We start from the raw sequence: 20455 nt of genomic DNA, 5'->3' as shown, positions 1-20455 counted from the left end.
ATTTGTAAATGTTTGTCCTATTATAAACCCACTTGATGATGAGTGGTGCAAGAACTGATATTATTATTGTAAGTTTATGTTATTCTGAACCCACTTGATGATGCTGAACACAGAACTGATATTCTAAATATTTGTTGTACCGTAAATCCACTAGATGATGATGAGGCAACAAGATGTGATATTGGTATAAATGTTTGTTGTATTCTAAACCCATTTGATGATGGATTAAAACCAAAATGATATTGTTGTAAACATTTGTTGTATTATAAACCCACTTGATGACTGAGGTACAGTAGAGCTGATATTGTTGTAAATGTTTTCCTATTATATAAATCCACTTGATGATGCTGAGGTACAGTAAGCTGATATTTTGTAAATGTTTGTCCTATTATAAACCCACTTGATGACACTGAGGTACAGTAAGAGCTGATATTGTTGTAAATGTTTGTCCTATTATAAACCCACTTGATGATGCTGAGGTACAGTAAGAGCTGATATTATGCGTAAATGTTTGTCCTATTATAAACCCACTTGATGATGCTGAGGTACAGTAAGAGCTGATATTGTTGTAAATGTTTGTCCTATTATAAACCCACTTGATGATGCTGGCCATACAGTAAGAGCTGATATTGTTGTAAATGTTTGTCCTATTATAAACCCACTTGATGATGCTGAGGTACAGTAAGAGCTGATATTGTTGTAAATGTTTGTCCTATTATAAACCCACTTGATGATGCTGAAGTACATGAAGAAATGTTATTGGTGTAAATGTTTATTGTATTCTAAACCCACTTGATGATGCTGAGGTACACCAAGAACTGATATTGTTGTAATCAGTTTTTATCAAATAGATGTAATCTCTTTTCAATGAAGTTATTTTATTAATTGTTTTATAACCAGATTGTCAACAGTGTTTAATAAGTGAGGATTTGAGTTATCAGAGCTGTAAAACCAGATTGTCAACAGTGTTTAATAAGTGAGGATTTGAGTTATCAGAGCTGTAAAACCAGATTGTCAACAGTGTTTAATAAGTAAGGATTTGAGTTATCAGAGCTGTAAAACCAGATTGTCAACAGTGTTTAATAAGTAAGGATTTGAGTTATCAGAGCTGTAAAACCAGATTGTCAACAGTGTTTAATAAGTAAGGATTTGAGTTATCAGAGCTGTAAAACCAGATTGTCAACAGTGTTTAATAAGTGAGGATTTGAGTTATCAGAATGTTTTGTCATTGCACGGTGTATTTTCTAAATATAATTATTCTTACCAAATACCACAGAAAATTTTTTGTAGCATTCATGCAAATGATATTTAACATGAAAGCATTATTAAAAATGACCATTGAAATGTCAAAAGGAAAAAAGCTCTGGATCTGTGGTTTGTAACATATTTACAATATTTTTCATGTTATAGTTTAACTTTACAAGGGTTTTGTACCACGAAATATCAAGTTTTTGAATTAAGTATTGAGATTTTTTATTAAAATATTTTTCATTTGATGGTTTTTTTTCAGAATATTGAATAGGTAACATACAGAGCAATTTTCATTTTAAGATTAAAAATAATTTTATGAATCAGAAAATTTTTAAATTTCACATGTGAATTCTTTATAACTTCCACATAATTAACAAATATTTTTTAAAGATAAAACAGTATATACATTTATTATTTTCACTGTTGAATTGGAATCTCTCTATGCATTCAGTAGATTTGACTGCTCTTGTAATGTTCATGAAAAGTTATGAAATAACTGTAACTTACGACTTTTCTTTCTAGAATGACTACAAATTATTGCTCAGTAAACAAATGTTTAGTCTAAATAGTTTAAATATCACAACATTATATATTTATTATTTTTTATTGTAGTGACTTTCCAGCTGTCCCTGGTTAACATTATAGAGTTATAATTATGTACCACATGTTCATTCGTCACCACATTAAGTAATATAAGACTAACCTTTGCAATCCCACTGTGTTTTGGCTATGTTTTAGTCAACTAGTATTTTGTGAAATACAGTTACATTTCAGTTATAATACATTATTACTATTTACAGGTATTTTAGGAATGTATTTTTCTTAAAACATATAACTGAAAATAAATAAGTTTAGAAGACATTATCAGTTCTAGGTACAATGTTCATATTCGATGCTGCATGTCGGTAGGCTGCTAAGCCTTAAGAGAGTTTGCACATGGAGGATGTAAAACATAATATTTGTTTTAGGTTTTTTTATATATACATTTGAAATAGCCATAAAATTATAAATTACTATATAGATAGCATTATAATTTATCAAGTGTAGTAACAAAGCTTTATTTGCGTGTAAACAAACAGGAAATTTTAAAGAGGTTAAAGACACAAAGGTTTATCTTGAAAGAAAGAGATAATGCAATATAGTTGATAATGGCTGATAGACACACAGGTTTATCTTGAAAGAAAGAGATAATGAAATATAGTTGATAATGGCCTATAGACACAAAGGTTTATCTTGAAAGAAAGAGATAATGCAATATAGTTGATAATGGCTGGTGAAACCACTTGAGGAACATTTTGATTTTTCATTTCATTATTCACATACATATATATAAATGTATACAAGGGACCATTTTCAGAAATGGAGAAAAGTTAGGTGGGGCAACTGTGTTTGGTTCAGTACATGAGTGATATCTCAGTAAATAGAAAAGATAGAAGATTCTTATTTTATGTTGTAGCTTTTCAGTGTTGGTAATTTGTACAAAACTATGGACTTTGTATTTTGAGATCACAGACATCCGATTTGAACTGGAGCTACATTCAACCTACCATGTGACAAACAAATATTGATGTTTAAGTACATGTGTGTTTTATATTTATTTTTAAATTAAGAAATTAAATAATGTATAATATGATAATCTGAGTTATAGTCTGTAGTTTGATACTAAAGTTAATGACATAAATTCATAAAATAGTAATTCAATAAAGTGTGAGTCAACAAATGTGTTGATATGGCCAGTTACTTCTGTGGAAATGGTTAGCATTTTAATTTTCTTGTGGTGAAATTGGTTCACCACCGATGTTTTATGTGGTGTAAGATGTAAAATTTTACTGTTATTTTGGAGACATACCATTTAATATTGCATGTGGTTTGATGTCAGGCATATTTGTTGTGAACTTATGTCATCTGGGATGTACATTGTTTTTATATATTATTTTCTAAATGTTTTATATATGTTCTAAACACCAGTTATCCATATAGTGGAAGTAAAATTGTTTCTGATTTATTTAATCAAGGTTTTAACCAAGGACATCAGGACATTTTCATGTCTGAACCTTAAAACTGGATAAATTTTTCATCCATAAGATGATTTTACATTATTTAATGTATAACTACTGTGGTGTACACTGTTTATTCTTGAAGATGATTATGTGTTTAAACACAGCACTCTCACTGTTTAAATCTATCCATTATTTTCTCTGCAATCAGTTTTCCTTTTGAAATAGAGAAATTGATGGTCTTAGAAATTTGTTAACTAATTAGTTATATGCACAAAATTCATAACTTTAATTAAAGATTTTACACATAATGATTGTACCAAATGTTCTGTATCAAATCATTGATTTTAAAAATGAATATTCTTATAAAATATTTGTTTTCTTTTCTTTTGGAAGTTAAAGTGACTGGCATAATTTTGTCAAATAATTTAGTTTCGAGCTGTGACTTATCTAAGTGTTTAATAATCATGTTACTTCTCGTTATATATGTGAAAAAACAAGTTAAAATAATTTTTTATTTATAGTTGATGTTTTCAGTTTATTTAAAACCAACGATAAGACTAAATTATTTTGACAGGTATACCCAACTCATTTTATTTTTAAGAATACTAGTACCCTTCTTAGAAGGAACACTTAAGTTTCTATACTAACAGCTCACTAACTTACATTTATCAGTAAAACATTTCCTGTGTGCTCTTTACTAGTCCTGTATTTTTAAAAACAAAATAGTGTAATTCCATTTGTAGTGAACTTTCTCTGTGGTAATATTATGTGTGTATATTCAGTTTCTGGTGTTTTGAAATATGTGGTCATTACAAACACCCACATTATGAATGTGGTCTGTGAGGTTGTTGTTGTGAAACTCAGATTTTGAACTATTATTCAAGAAGCTTCCTAACTGAGGTGTATAAAATAGATGATATTGATAATGATGCAACGTTACTGTGGAAGTGTTCACTCTGGTTATTGAAACGAATAATGTTACTAATATGTAGTTGTATCATGATAGATACTCATATTTCTTATCTGATGATATTCTGCTCAATGTCAGTCTGAGTGAATGCTCACACTTCTAAAAACTTGTGATTGGCACATCACAAATAGCCCATTGTGTAGCTTTGTGTATAACAACAAAGAAGCTAACATCACAAATAGCCCATTGTGTAGCTTTGTGTATAACAACAAAAGAAGCTAACATCACAAATAGCCCATTGTGTAGCTTTGTGTATAACAACAAAAGAAGCTAACTTTGTGTAATGTAAGTTTGTATTCTAAAAAAGTTTTTATCACCAGTAATCAGAAAGCATCAAGTTCTTTCATATTTCTTGTAACAAAGTACCGTCATATTTGTTACATATTGGGGTTTAGAAGTTTCAACTTGTCTTTTTATTTACTATGTTTGTTACAGATATTATCACCATTTAAAGTTACTGACAGATTAGGACATTTTTTTTGTTAAAGTAGTTCATTTATTTTAGGATCTCTCCACTTGCATTAAACTTGTGATTCTTTCAATTATTTTTTTGGGTTTTAAAGAAGTGGATAAATTCCAAAAAAGAATTTTAACAATTTAGATATTTTACAAAGAGTTACTTCAGAGAATCCATCACCAGAAGTTTTTATGGGTGTATATATATAACTTAACTAGTTTACCTAATAATTCACTTAAAATATTATTACCTTGTCTAGTAATCTAGTTTATTTTGGTATGTTGTATTGTAGTGATCAGTGTACATGTATGTTTTTGTGTTGATTTTTAATATGAGAAAAGAAAACTTAGAGTTATTATGTCTTACGTAAAAAGTTCTTTTCATCTAGAAAAACTACTGAATTGTTCAAACCTGTTGCAGATAATATACTTGAAAATATCTGCTCTATAAAACAAAGTTGTTTCATGAAGTATTAGAAAAAACAGTTGGAACAAAAATTATTGTAGTTAGTGAGAAAATACTTTGTTTTTGTATTTTCAATTAATTACAATAATTAATAATTTGTTTCCTTAAGAAGCACCAAGTGAACAAAGGTTATTATAGTTTTTTTATGAAATAAATGGTATCAGAAGTAAGAAGGAATATTATATCTAACTAAACAGAGTCTTTTTAAAAAAAACATGTTATTAAATTTCTTACACCACCTCTTAGTTTAACAGCTTTACAATTAAAATAATTTTAATAAAATCAAAACAGTTCAAAGGTTTTCAAATTTAATTATGCACAACTACTATAATTGTGTGACACCAATGCTCCCTGTAAGCTGTGTACATATGTAGTCATACAGAATCTGGCAACAAGTTGTTGACAAAGTAGTTTTGAGTAGAAGACATACCTAGTTCTAATGTAAGACGGATGTGGAGTTGTACAAAAGAAAAGTATCCTCCCTCTCACTGGGACAGTCTTCAAATTTACAATGTTAAAATCAGAGACTTCATTCCTCTCACCTGATGTTGCTTTGCTGTAAGAAAACACACACAAAAGAAAAGTATCCTCCCCCTCAGTCTTCAAATTTACAATGCTAAGATCAGAGACTTCATTCCCCTCACCTGATGTCGCTTTGCTGTAAGAAAACACACACAAAAGAGAAGTATCCTCCCCCTCACTGGGACAGTCTTCAAATTTACAATGTTAAAATCAGAGACTTCATTCCCCTCACCTGATGTCGCTTTGCTGTAAGAAAACACACACAAAAGAAAAGTATCCTTCCCCTCACTGGGAAAGTCTTCAAATTTACAATGCTAAAATCAGAGACTTCATTCACCTGACCTGATGTCGCTTTGCTGTGAAAACACACACAAAAGAAAGAAAGTACAGGAATGAGAAAACTGGTATTCAGAGGGTTTTGTAATCTGTCCAGTACAAAGTAAATAGAGGGGACATTGTTTGCTCTTTTGTGCCAAGTTTATATTTTTCTTAAATAACTGTAACTGTCAGAAAGTGACACACAGTGTTTCTATAGAATACTATTTTTATTGAATGAAGAAAGATTGATGTGCTTGTGTTACATGACATATTTCTATTAACTATTCTTTGATAGATTGTTCAGGCTGAGTATTCTTTGATGGAAACTTTGTAGAATGGTAATAACTGCCTGTTGTGGAGACACAAGCGAAGAGGACAACATTTTGAGTCTTCCAGCTTTAGTCTTCAGGCCAGACAAGCGTTGTTCTCTACACTTGTGTCTCCACAACAGGCAGTTGCTATCCATTCTCTAAAGTTTCATCATTTCTATTAAGTTTTTCTTGTTTCATTCTCTTCTCTTATGGTAACATACATATTTTGACAACTAACCACTTTTGTTTTATATGTTGAGATTTTGTTGTTGGTGGTATTTTAATTACATGAGAGTAATATTTTATATCCCAAATTTTTATAAGAATTGTTCAATTTTTTAGCGTTATTTTCCAGACATGTTGGATGATATCATTCTTATGACTTAAAGTATAACACAGTTTACCAAATTTGGTGCATTAGTTGTAAGAAGGCATTTATTGTAACTTATACGAATGATAGTTCAAAAAAGTTATTATGGGTGCGGAATAACTCATAAATTTCAACATTCCTACATGAGCATGTGGGAAATTTGCATACCGAAGACTACAAGAATCAGGGGGAATGAAACTGTCTTAGTTGTTCTGTATTGTATATTATTGCTAAAATATGGTCTTACATATTAACCAGTTGCTAAGTTAATGGAAGTAAGTGGCAAAAGTGATCAGTGTGTGATTTACATTGTAGTAGTTTAAAAGTTTCTTGTGATTGGCTCATTTGTTTGTGTGTTTAAATTTGACTAGTCACCTGAGTGAATGAAAAGGGTTGTGATTAATTAGTAGGTGTATTATATTATGTCTAGTATTTTGTAATTAGTAATTTTAGTAATTATTTGCACTGATGTTCCCATATTGATATCTTGAATCCTATTGGTGGGATAGGAATACCAATTTATGGTAGTGATATTTAGGCAAAAATACCTCAAATGTAAAAAATAAGTATGGCTGTTGAATGTAGCAAAAGGTTAACAATTACATGTGCATCAAAATAGCTTAAATAAAATGGAAAATAATTTGTTTTTTGTTTGTTTTTTATTATGTGTAGGTCGTAGCAGAATTTTGTTTGATGGAGCTCATGTAAGCATCATGTGACCTGGTTGTCTGTGATCGTAATGAGTACTTTTCACAAATGTTCTATTTTTATGCTTTGTTTGGGGTTGGCCTCTGGTAAGTCTTTAAAACTATACTTCTCTTCTTTTACTTGTACAGAAAAATGAAGAAAATAATAATTGTAATTTTATAGAATTGTGTCAAACTATGAGACATAACTTGTTTTTTGAACACTGTTTAATAGTATTTTATATATGACATATAAAGATTTTATACATAATTGGGGCTTGGCTAAAATAACTAAAAATGGTAAACAACTTTTGGTACAATTTATTTTAAGATAACCTGAACATTGTTAATGTTGAGTTGAACATGGTGTCACCATTTGTTTTGGTTTTGAATATACAGTAATCCTCCATTAATTTATGTAAATTAGGTTTTACTGTCATTGTTTTTATTTAAAATATGTAAGATATCAGTAATTTGTATGTTATACCAGTTAATTTATGTATTTCTTTGGAATACCAAAGACATGATAACGTTCAATAAATGGTCATCAGAACACTTTAGCACCACCTACCAATACTCTCTGAACCTAAGTTCACCTAATATTTTACATCTAAGAACATTTTATAACTTTGAAACAGGTATCATTTAACATACTTTTAGAAACAATTTTCTATAAAACAGTAACATCTGTTGAAACCACTAAATTTACCACAAACATTTGTTGAAGCCACCAAATTTACCACAAACATTTGTTGAAGCCACCAAATTTACCACAAACATTTGTTGAAGCCACCAAATTTACCACAAACATCTGTTGAAGCCACCAGATTTACCACAAACATTTGTTGAAGCCACTAAATTTAGCAACCAAGGTGTGTAAAATCAAGGAATGGGTAATGTATTCTGAAGGGTTATTGGATTTTTTAAAAGTAAAAATGTTCTTAGCAATGGGCTTGAGAAATGGAAGGAACTCAGAGTTGTGCAGAAATGAAAATTTCAATTTGTTTCCTTTTTTTTGTAAATTAAACTGAATTGATGTATAAAATTGGTTTAAACATTTGTGGTGAAACAACTGGAGTTTCTTTTTGAATACTTTCACTTGTTTTTAATAGTATTGTTAGTGGACTGTATCTATCTAGGAAGCTGTTAACACTATTTCATGAGGTCAAATTTTTCAGGCTTTTTAAACTGTCAGGTAGGAATGTGGCTGTACCTTGGCAGGCTATTTAGACTGTCAGGTAGGAATGTGGCTGTATCTTGGCAGGCTATTTAAACTGTCAGGTAGGGTGGCTATAGATTTTAACAAGTCGCACGGTATGTTGAATGCAGCAGAGTTTTATAATTAGATGTTTGTAATGTCAACATACTAAATCTACAATTTCATACAAATTAGGAACTCAAATTACTAATATTGACAAGCTAGAATATAAAATAAGAACCTTGTATCCTTTTATTTTTCTGACATATGGCTTATGTACTGAATCAAACACAGTGGTCTCTTTCAACTCTTTTCTATTTTTTGAAATGGTCCTTTATATACTTTTACTATGACACATGAATAACCAATCAACAGCTTTATATATTATTACTGTGACACATGAATAACCAATCAACAGCTTTATATATTCTTACTACGACACATGAATAACCAATCAACAGCTTTATATACTCTTACTACGACACATGAATAACCAATCAACACCTTTATATACTCTTACTACGACACATGAATAACCAATCGACACCTTTATATACTCTTACTGCGACACATGAATAATCAATCAACACCTTTATATACTCTTACTATGACACATGAATAACCAATCAACAGCTTGCAATGTCCCCAGTAGGTTTCTCAGTCACCTTTAAGTTTTAAAAAAGCTACCATGATCTCTTTATCCAAGTTTTCAAGGAGGTAGGTTGTGTCTTTAGTCCTTTCGACATTTCATACTTTTAAAATCTAAATAAATCTTAGTTACTCAGCTCAATAAATTATAGTGGAATTCTATGGTATCAGTGTGGCTATTAAAGCTCATAAAAATAAAACTAAAAGAAAAAATATTTTTTTTGTTTGGTATCCTCCAAGTGCAAAATGTTAAAAGGCTGAGCAACTTACGTCCAGTAGCAACCAAGTTCAAAGGTCGTAGCAAAAAAGAGATAGTTGTTTACTTTACTTCTTGATTTATTGTTCTGTACTTTAAGAGAAATAAGTTTAATTATTTATTTCTAATGTATAATAATTGAAATGTGACTGTATATTACAAAAATAATAGTCCACTAAAACACAGCCAGGACAGGGAAGTGTAAAAGGTCAGTTTTATATTACTGTATACATGACCTGAGTGCACATGTACCATGTCAATGCAGCTAATGTTAGGTAGGCATGACTGTAAGGTCAATATAATAAAATGTATGTCCACATATAGCATTATGAGACTTAAGCTGCATAGACTAAACATTTGTATTTTCACGTTATAGTGTGTAGTCATTCTAGCATGAAACAAGTGTAATTTATATTTATTTCCTAATTTTTTATGATGTTTACAAGGCTGACAGACATCACATAAAGTACAGACAGTGACATAAAATATAGTCTTACTGAAAATAAAAGTTTAAAATGTATTCAGGAGGTTTTATAGATTATGGAAGTAATTTTTGAGATGAAGAATAGTCTTTGTTTAATCAAAACAGGGAGTCACTTTGCACTCAGACTAGAAATGAAACAGACTCTATTTTTATAAACAAATACTTATTTAAAATATTTTATTAAAATTCTGATTTTTTTTACACAAAATACTTGTAATCTCTACTAAACGTTTACCAGATTTTCTGAATATACGCCTGCTGTATCAAAAGTTAAAGTGCAAATACTTAAAGTGTACAAATGTGTAGATGAATTTGTGTATATTATACCAAGCCTGTAGGACAGGGATAATGAAATAAAACTTTATTTAGTACATTATTAGTATAAAAAATTAGATTTTAAATGTCATAAGAAATTCCATGTCAATAAAAGATTGGTTATATACTTTATTTATTGTTATAAAATGTAAAAATGAGGATCTTTTAAAATTAGTTAAGATTAGGTTGGGTAAAATAAGTAATAAAAATGTTTCAAAGGAAAGCAACCAGCAGCATGTTTAAAGAGCATTTTACAGTAAAATGTAATTATAAACAGATGTTTACTGTTACAAGCTACTTAAGATAAACGTAGTTTCATGTTACAATTTGAAATCATCTTAAAAACAAAAACAAGGTGATTTATATTTTTATGGTTTGTCAAAATAACTAATCTTGTTTTACTGGGTTGTCAAAATGACTAATCTTGTTTTACTGGGTTGTCAAAATGACTAATCTTGTTTTACTGGGTTGTCAAAATGACTAATCTTGTTTTACCAGGTTGTCAGAATGACTCATCTTGTTTGGAATTGGGTGGTCAAAATGACTAATCTTGTTTGGAATTGGGTTGTCAAACTGACTAATCTTGTTTGGAATTGGGTTGTCAAACTGACTAATCTTGTTTGGAATTGGGTTGTCAAAATGACTAATCTTGTTTTACTGGGTTGTCAAAATGACTAATCTTGTTTTGAATTCGGGTAGAGAACATAGTAGAAATTTTTACTGAAGAACATTTGAAATGTATTTAGGACGTTTTAGGAATTACACATGAAAATTACTTTTCACACAGAGTATTCGAAACAATTTTTATTTTAGTTTATTAAAAATACTCAAAATATGTTTTTTCTGTATGTGAAATACTTGTATGTTAACTAAAAGTCTGCCAAATTTTGTAAAGATATACACACTGTATTGAAAGCTAGAGGTATTTGACCTATAAAGACATTAAATGAGTACAAAGAGGTGACATGGTCTGGCAAATTGACAAAACCCCTGTTGAAAGGAATAATGTATATTATTCAACTCCTCATTTGGAAATATTTGTTATTGTTGGAACATAGTGTGTTGTAACACCATGTAATCAGACTTATGCTTTATTAACCACTGTTGGTGACTTTCAAATATTTTTATAAAAATATTTTAATTGGTCAGAATTATAGATTTTTTAATAAAAAGTCATCATATGATAGGATTTTGTGGAACTATTAGATTACACTATGTAACACAAATTTTGTTCCTGGATAGTATGTCTTAATTGCTTATGGTGTAAAAGTACAGAAAATGGTCATTATTCCCTTCAAACTTTGTTTTGTGACCTGGATAATGAAATTTATAAATTAACCTATTTTCTATGTAAAAACAGGCAAATTTGTATATTTTCATTTATATAAGGTCTGAATAAAACAACATATGAATCAAGATTTACATGTATTTATACTTAAGTTATACAAAGATGTTTAGAAGTGAGTAGTTTTTAGGATTTGCGACTGTAATGTAAATCACTCTCACGTATCAGCCCTCAAATATAGTCTCCTATCATGTTTTAGTTATATGCTCCCAGGTCACAAAAGCAAAGTTTGAAGAGAAAAATAGATCTTTTCCATTTACTTTAGACATAAACAATTTGGAAATAACACTTTCTGTCCAGGAACACGAAAAGAAAGAAATTTGTTACATAGTTTTATACCTTGTGTTTGATGTTCAACAAACTTTGTTTCATAAAACATTTTCCTCTGGTTGGTTTCTGATTACTAATCATTATTTAATTATTTTGTTTTCTATAATATAACATTTGAATGTTCTGAGTTACTTATAAAATGTAAGAATGGTTTAACAAATTTTGTAAGTGCCAAGTTTAAATAACATCCAACTACTTTTTGTGATTTACACAGTATATTATATTTTGATAGGTGGTTTAATTATTTTTACAGTGTTGATTTCCTATGTATTTTCTGATACTTGTTTAGCTGTACAAACAACAACACGCTCCAGCCCCATGAGCTGTGAATATTACAATGAAACTGCATGTAAGAACAGCCGATACAGTGTTGGCTGTAATGGGACAGAAGACTGCAAGTCATTGAGTCCTGACAAAGGAAACCAATGTTATATACTATGGCAAAAAGGTCCAGAGGGTTTTAGCATTAAACTTAAAGGTATGTTGGACTTTACATTTCATTGATGGATAAGTTTTAACATCAACAGTGAGGTCATATAAAATATGAAGAGCGGTATTGATGTGGGTTGGACCACCCATGTCTCACTCTTCTAATTTCTATTTCTATTCCTCTGATTATGTTATTTAATTATTATTCATGTGAGACTGGCAAATGGAGATAAGGACTGATTGATGGTGTATCCCCACTGCAATATGGGTCTTTTCGGCAGTCATTTCCAAAACCTAGGGTACATACCCTGCATTATATTCTGCACCTTTCAATTAATGTAGTGTTTTTTATTTTTGTTTTGTTTATAACAAATTGTACATGTGGGTGGGGAATGGGTTAGAGAATATATTGTTATTGTTGTTCCTTCATGAAAGTTTGTGTTTGGATGAAACAATAATAATAGCTTAAGGATGCCTGTCACATTTATTTCTTGTAGTGGAGTTTGTAACTAAACTGTTATTAATTTCCTTTCAGAAGTATTTATATGATATTAAAAATATTCTTGGAAAACATTGAAATGTGTTTGAATAAAATGTTTAAATTCTTTTATTTGGGTTATTGCATTCCTGATTTACCACAGCAAACAAATTTTCATAATAAATATCTTTTCACATTGAGTATTTTTAAAGTAGTACTTACAAGTTTCATAACTAGGTTTTATGAACTAAAAATGATCAAGAATCGAACATAATGATACATTATATCTTAATCATACTGGATAGGCTACACATTTTCACCCTTTGAAGTAATATAGATCGTGGTTAAAGTTTACAATCAGAATAGTTAAGGATTGATTGTGTGAAAAGTTTGGAGATTTGGAATAATATTTTTTAATATAACAGGATGTTGGGTTGGCAACAGGCGGGACTGTACTGAAGGATCCACATGCACAGAAACTCAGAAAGATCCACATATAAAGTTGCTGTTTTGCTGTTGTGAAGGTGATATGTGCAACAACAATATGATTAGAACTGATTCACCAGAAGTTTTAATCTCGGAGGCCAGTGAGTGTTTCAGTTGTAACTCTTATAAATATCTGTTTATAGCTTTAAAGACTTTGTGGGAATCCTTTTTGCAAAGATTGTTTGATGATAAAGGCTCCAGTACGAAGTATTAAAAACAGTAATTTGTTTGAAGTAAGTGAAATGCAGAATTCATATGTGAGTGATCAGTGTCACATAACAAAGTTGTTGTACTGATACAAAAAGTCATATTAATTCAAATAATAATATGTTGGAAAATAGACACTAAAGTATAATAAAATTAGGAAAACTTAATTTTCAATATAAAGACCTTTAACAAGGAGATTGTATGTGTTTAAAATGTGCCCAGTGTTAAAGAAACTTTACCAAGAACTATCAGAATATCCACCACCACCACCACCCCAAAGAAAGAAAGCTGAAAGTTGTAGGTTATCATAAAATTAATAAAATTTATAATTTTGGAAATTGTTAAAATGCATTTTTAATTTTGTTAAATGTTGCTATTAATATATCCTTGACGTGTTGAGAGACTTCAAATTTTACTGTTCATGTATGCTAGAGTCATTCTGAATGAATTGTGTTACTGACTACAGTAGAACTGCAAATGGTTTTTCAAAACTTGTGATACTAAATTCTGTGTATAAATAACTTACTTTACAAGATGTGTGATACTATGGTAATTTATTTACTTTCTTTGATTTTGACATTTATAAAGACAATTTTGAAAAACTTCATGTTTTAAGAAGAGCTCTAATTGTTACCAGCTACCATTACTCTGCCATATTTAGTCTGTATTGGTAGTGTAGACCTCACACCTTTCTCATAACCTAGTATAAAGTAGACCTAACTCTAGTAGAACTGTGTTTTATCTAGTGAATAAGTCATTAATCCAACTATATTATGCTTTAATTATCACTTTGATTTTGGTCCTCTCTGTGCATGGGTTTTAATGAGACAAGATAATCCTTCATTACCTGACTTTCTTGTGGACAAATGAATAAGAATGAAAATAGAATAACACTTATGTTTTCATTCCTAACTAAAACCACATGTTCAAATTGTGCTTATGTAGGAATGACAGTTTTTCTAATTTTTCTGTAGTAAAAGTACTTAGACTAAGGCGGGTAGCAGTGGTGTGGTATACAAGACTTAGTGTAATGAACTTAAGGATATGTTAAGTATATTTTATTTATATTGTGACATTGGTTTATATTTTGCATAATATCAAAATGGGTTTAATTTATTTTAGTGAAATAACACTGTCACATAAATATATCATTTCTCGATGTCATTAGTATCTGGGCTTACAGTAATGAAGTATGCTTTTAAAATATGAAAACTTTTCAAGCATTTCCTTTGAGTTGCATCTGATTTTTATATCTTTCTTTTTTATTATTATTAGCTGTCACATATTTGGCTTTTTTTACTTTTGGACATGCTGAAATTACTAACATATAAATATTACTTTCTGCTTTAATATAATATATAATACAATAGCATCTGTTTAATATGACTGACCTGTGTGCCATGATAAAAAAGTCTCTGCTTTTAATATAATATATAATATAATAGTACCTGTTTGATATGACCAACCTGTGTGTCATGATAAGAAAGTCTCTGCTTTTTAATCTAATATATAATACAATAGTACCTGTTTGATATGACTGACCTGTGTGCCGTGATAAGAAAGTCGCTGCTTTTAACACAATATATTATACAATAGTTCCTGTTTGATATGACTGACCTATTTGTCATTATGAGAAAGTCGTATCTGACAGTAAGTCATTATTTCAAAGGATCAACAGCCAGTAACAAACGACCGAGTTTGAGCTGTGCCAGTTGTTAATGCCAAAGCCTGAGCATAGCGATTTATATACTGTACAGGTGGTCAGATAACGTAGTGTGTTGGTATAATAATAGTTCTGATGGATAACAGTTCAAGAATGATAAAATTGTTTTGTTTATGTTTTATGTAAAATAATATATTCCTTGATCACATTTTATTACATTACCGTAACATGTCAAATTGACTAAAGTTTATATCCTGGGTTGTTTTTTTCATTAAACAGTGTCACTTTGAATGTTCATGCGTGTGTGGCAGATATGATATTGAAATATATTGTTTATGTATGCATAAGTGAGGTGAAATGTTTGTTTTTACTCTTTTTGAGACATTTGTACAAAAATGTAGGTGGTTTATTCTTCGGTATGTGCCATATTTATAGAACAAACCACAGATTAACTATTCACTGTAAGAATTACCTATGTCGTGTTTCATCTGAAATCTTTACAAAACATTCATTCTGACTGCTGATTGGCTGATGAGGGTTTTCCCTGCTTGCATCATGGTCTCATTCTTATGGCTGATTGTGAACTAGTAGTAAAAACAGTTATGTGTTAACTTGTGTAATTAAGCAGAAACTGCTATTGAATTATTAATTTTTTCTGATCACATTGAATAATTGAAATATAGATATATTTATAATTTTAAGAATATTTCGTAAAATATGAAAATCTCCCCAGCCTTCACGTTTCTTTTCAATGTGTGGTGTGACATCTCATAGCTCACCCATTGTTGGTATCAATAGATGTCAATCATCACCATAAATGCACATGTGAAATCAAATAAATGAACACATGACAAACACAACATTATTATATGGTTTTACTGAAATGAAGAAAAGTAGATGTAGAGAAGGCATTATCCAACCTTCCACCTCAGGGCCACAGTCACACATCTCATCTGTCAGGAAGACATTCATGGGATGTCAGTTCAGTGTAAAATCATTGTATACAGTCATATCCACCAAGGTCAACTGTATTTAATATCTCATACTTCATGTATACACTCTGTAACTTCACTAATAAACTCTCTGAATTCTAAATTGTTATGATGAAAACAGTCAAACTGTATGTAAACTACAAAAATATACATAAACCCTGAATAATTAGAATAATGAAAAAATATCACTGTTTTTATTAAAATAACAAACAACTAAACTTCAAGTTGTTAGAAATAAAACAGCATAGATGCACATAAACATGTAAGTTATAATAATAATGACAAAATGCACATGTGTAATAAAATGTACCTAATGCATGTTTAGATTTATTTACTGAATTACTAATTTGACAAATTATGTGACTGGTAATTTTCTCTGTTTCTTGCAGCTGTCACTTTGAGCACCAGTGTTCCTCTCTCAGTGCCAAGGAATCATGTACTTAACACATTCTTATATACTCTGTTACCATTATTAGGAATTACTCTTGTCCTTATAGTAGTCTACTGGGTGTACAGACACCATAAAATGGCTTACTTTAATGAGGTTCCCACTCTAGATCCCTCTCCTGTTCCACCTCCCTCGCCTCCCCTTGGCTTGAAACCAGTACAGCTCTTGGAAGTAAAAGCTCAGGGAAGATTTGGTGCTGTTTGGAAAGCTCAAATGTTAAATGAATTAGTTGCTGTAAAGATACACCCTCCACAGGTATGAATTTTAGTTTTATGTAAAATTAAAAATTGTGCTTGGATTAAACTTAGTTAGACTCTTACGTTTTTACCAGTGAGAGATTAGGAATTTGATACAGTACTTACCTCTCTCACAAGGTTAACTATTCCAATTCAGCTGTCCTTTATATGCAAACCTTGTTTTTTTTACATTTGCCACAAGTCTTCTGTTCCCCATTTGTTGGAATTGCAAGATTCCAGCGTGTGTCTCATGCAAACCATCACACACCTCTTAGGTCCATGAGAGTATAACATGTTCACATGACACCGACTCCCTCTATACACTTCTGTACCAAACTATCACTTCTAGTTTGGCAACATTGGAGTTTGAATGTGCTCTCTTGTTTGTTTAATGCTTCATGTTTGATTTTGTGTTTCAAATTAATTTGCTTTCATTCAACCTATTCCTTATATTAGTACTTATCAGTTAATTGTAGTTGCTTTATTTCTGCACTCATATTTGGTTGAACCTTTCTGTGACACATTATTACTTCTGGAGTTATGCTAGCAACCAACATTTTTTTTCAGGACTCCTCATTCTTCCTTATTGCATGAACTGTCTTCCCACCCATTTTTTGGTATTTTCCTTCTTATCATGATATTTGGGTTTTTGTTGATCACTTTGCCTTCCAATTAATTGAGAAGATTAGTATACTGCACCCCCTGAGGACTTATGGTTACTTTGCCTTTTTCTACCATTGTGCTGACTATCCATTTTTAGATCAGCATCTGTTATGTTCCTTACTATATGTTGGTGGGGGGCAGCTTTTCAATCAAATGTCAGTCTTATTCTTGCTTGCATCTTGTCCTTACCCACCTCTTGTGGTATTTTTGTTACATACACCTCCTGAGGTTCTCCACAGATACCCTTACTCTCCTCACCTCTACTTGAGCTTACATCTTGTCTTTGGGTGTGGTGTTTCAAACATGGTTTCTTGGTTGTAACGCCATGTTGGCTCTGGTCTGTTTATTCTCTACATATCTTAGAATTTTACAGATAGCCTCATTTTTGAAGCATTACGTCTTTGATACAGAACCAGAATATATGGTGACATTGATCCACCAATGATCCACCCTTATGAATACTGTGGCCTGTTTATCTCAGTCAGAGCCCCACATGCCTGGACTACCTCTTCCACTTTCGGGTACTTCTTCTCTGCACTTTTATCAACTGTGCACCTCCTTCTCCATCACCAACAGTACCAGTGACTGCCCATTAGGTTTGGATAAGTGTGAGGTTGGCATCCTTTCACCAACAATTAATGAGTACTTCAGGTCTTGTCAGCAGGATTTTGTTGTCCACTGTCCTTCCCTCTTTTAGATGCTATGACCACATAGAATCTGTAAGAAGTTGTTCAGGAATTGCTCTTGCAGCAGACAGTCAAATCTGTTCTGCATCTTTCCATGGGGTTTTTATTCCTGATTTATTATTTTCCTCAACAAAGCTAGGTACTGATAGCCAGTAATAGATTTATCTTGCCTCAATCACTTCATATTCCTACCCTAGTTTACCATGATGTTCTTTTTTTTCTCTCTCTCCTGTGATGGGTATTTTAGCCAGGGTTATTGATGACAGAAATGGATGTTTTCAACACTTATGTACATATACCAATATCACCTCATTTTTGTCTTTATCTTCAGTTTTTTCATCTCTGAGTAGGTCCTCCCCTTTGGATTTCCTTCAGCTCTTTACTTGTTTTGTCAAGTACTCTGAGTTTTTGCTTAGCATCTCCATACTATGGAGCTGATTTCTTTTGGCTCCTTCTAAATAAGAACTGGCAAATCATATTTGGTAGCTCCTTTTTGCAGTGGCTTATTTGGGTTGGTTGATCAAACTGGAAAAATTCCTTTTTCAAACCCACTCAGTTTCTTATCCATTTGGAGATCTTTTTTGACATGCATGTCATTTGAGCCCAGGCTTCTCCTTTATATCTTTATCCAGTGAAATTTTTGATTCACCATGCCCTCTTGGCTCAGTCAGTGATTGTTCACAAAGTTTTGTAGCTTTTGGGGATGTGATTTTCAGTGATTTCACTGGTTGTTTCTCAGTTATGTCCATAGATGATCCCTTCGTTGTGTATTTCAAAAACAATAGAACATTGCTTGAGATCCTCTTTCTATCCCTGTTTTCCTTCCTTCTTTCCTGACAGATGATTTGTTTTGGTGAATAGACAAGGCCCATGCATTGGTGGGTGTGTCATGCTCCCTACACATCTGAATCTACATTCTTTCATGGGCACATTCCTTCAAGGATGGGGCATGGGTCAATCACCAGGAGGCTTTGGATTGTTGGCCTACAGTTGAAAGCACTTTGCACATCAGTGTTCTCAAACTTCTAGCTGTATGTTGGGCTTTACATCACTTCCTTCTTTTCACCCGGTATTGTCTGTTGATGGTTCATTTAGCCAATTCTATGTGGTGGTACATATCAACCACCAAGAGAACATCTGGTGTAGAGTTTTCTGTTTTCAGAAATTGGATCTCTTATACTGGGACCATGCACATCAAACTTGCTTTATTTCATGTCATATGCCAAGTGTTTTCAATCTGATCACAGTTTGTCTTTCCCACACTGACTGGATATATCACACAGGATGGGCATTAACTCCCCTTGTTTTTAAGGTTCTTTGTCTTCACTGGGGTTCTCCTTAGCAGTGGGGCTCAGCACCAAGTTTCCTCTGTTTTGATTACATGTACCTCATCCACAGGCTATGGCAGCTGATGCTTTCAGAAATGATTGGCCACACAAATATCTTTATATGTACTCACTCATCTGAATACTTCATCTGGTGATTTCTTTCATTTACTGCACTTCTTGTTGGGTCCTTCTGACTGCTCCTTATTGGCCAGCTCAACTGTGGTTTCCACAGTTACAATGACAATGACTCCTCTTCTCTCTGGTCCCTCTTTCATTTTCTCCCACTTTTCGTCATCAACTTCAGTCACGTGTCCTACATCCCAACATTCAAGTCCTGCACCTTCATGCGGGCTTTTGTTTGGCACTTGGCAAGAAGATCTATTTCACACATTGAGTTGCTTACTTGTTAGCTGATTCCACCCATCTGTCTTTCATGGAGGTGTGCCAACACATAATTGGTCTACAACCAGGATGCTTCCTGCTGGCAGGCTTACCATTGGTCTTCAGTTTCCTCATTTTCTGAATATCAGTGGCCTTATCCCATACCTTTTGTTTTTCTTCCCTGTTCTTACCATGCTTGTTTGCTCTTTCCAAACTGAGATGCTAATGTGGTCCCACATTCCCTTATTTTACCTCCATTTGAACCACTTTCCTGGTGTTCCATGTTTCATCTTTCCTTTAAAACTTATTTCCTTCTTCTTTTAGCCTGTGGATGTCAAAGGTTGTGTTTGTTTGCCATCGATGTTTTGTGTACCATCTGTCACTCTACCTATCTTTTCCTTTAGCTGGTTCCTCCTTTTTTTTTTTTTCCTGTTTCCCATCTTTTCCTCAGCCAGGTCAAGTCAAGGCTCTTTACTGTTATATAGACTGTACTGCTTCCTTCCAAGGTACACATTTCCAACTCTTTATATGT

General features: G+C 31.8%; 1 pseudogene across 1 annotated transcript in view; it reads left to right on the top strand.

Annotated features, from left to right (window-relative positions):
* The first annotated feature begins 7333 nt into the window (after window positions 1-7333).
* Window positions 7334-20455, top strand: part of LOC143241684 (activin receptor type-2A-like) — a 28063-nt pseudogene continuing 14941 nt past the window's right edge. The window contains exons 1-4 of the transcript XR_013022257.1: window positions 7334-7458; window positions 12216-12404; window positions 13259-13420; window positions 16571-16884. The product of XR_013022257.1 is annotated as an activin receptor type-2A-like (transcript). The remainder of the gene's footprint in view (window positions 7459-12215; window positions 12405-13258; window positions 13421-16570; window positions 16885-20455) is intronic.

The sequence above is a fragment of the Tachypleus tridentatus genome, unplaced genomic scaffold (assembly GCF_004210375.1).
Source record: "Tachypleus tridentatus isolate NWPU-2018 unplaced genomic scaffold, ASM421037v1 Hic_cluster_1, whole genome shotgun sequence".
Taxonomy (NCBI): Eukaryota; Metazoa; Arthropoda; class Merostomata; order Xiphosura; family Limulidae; genus Tachypleus; species Tachypleus tridentatus.
Note: the sequence above shows the minus strand (reverse complement) of the source record. Positions and strands in the feature narration are given on the sequence as shown.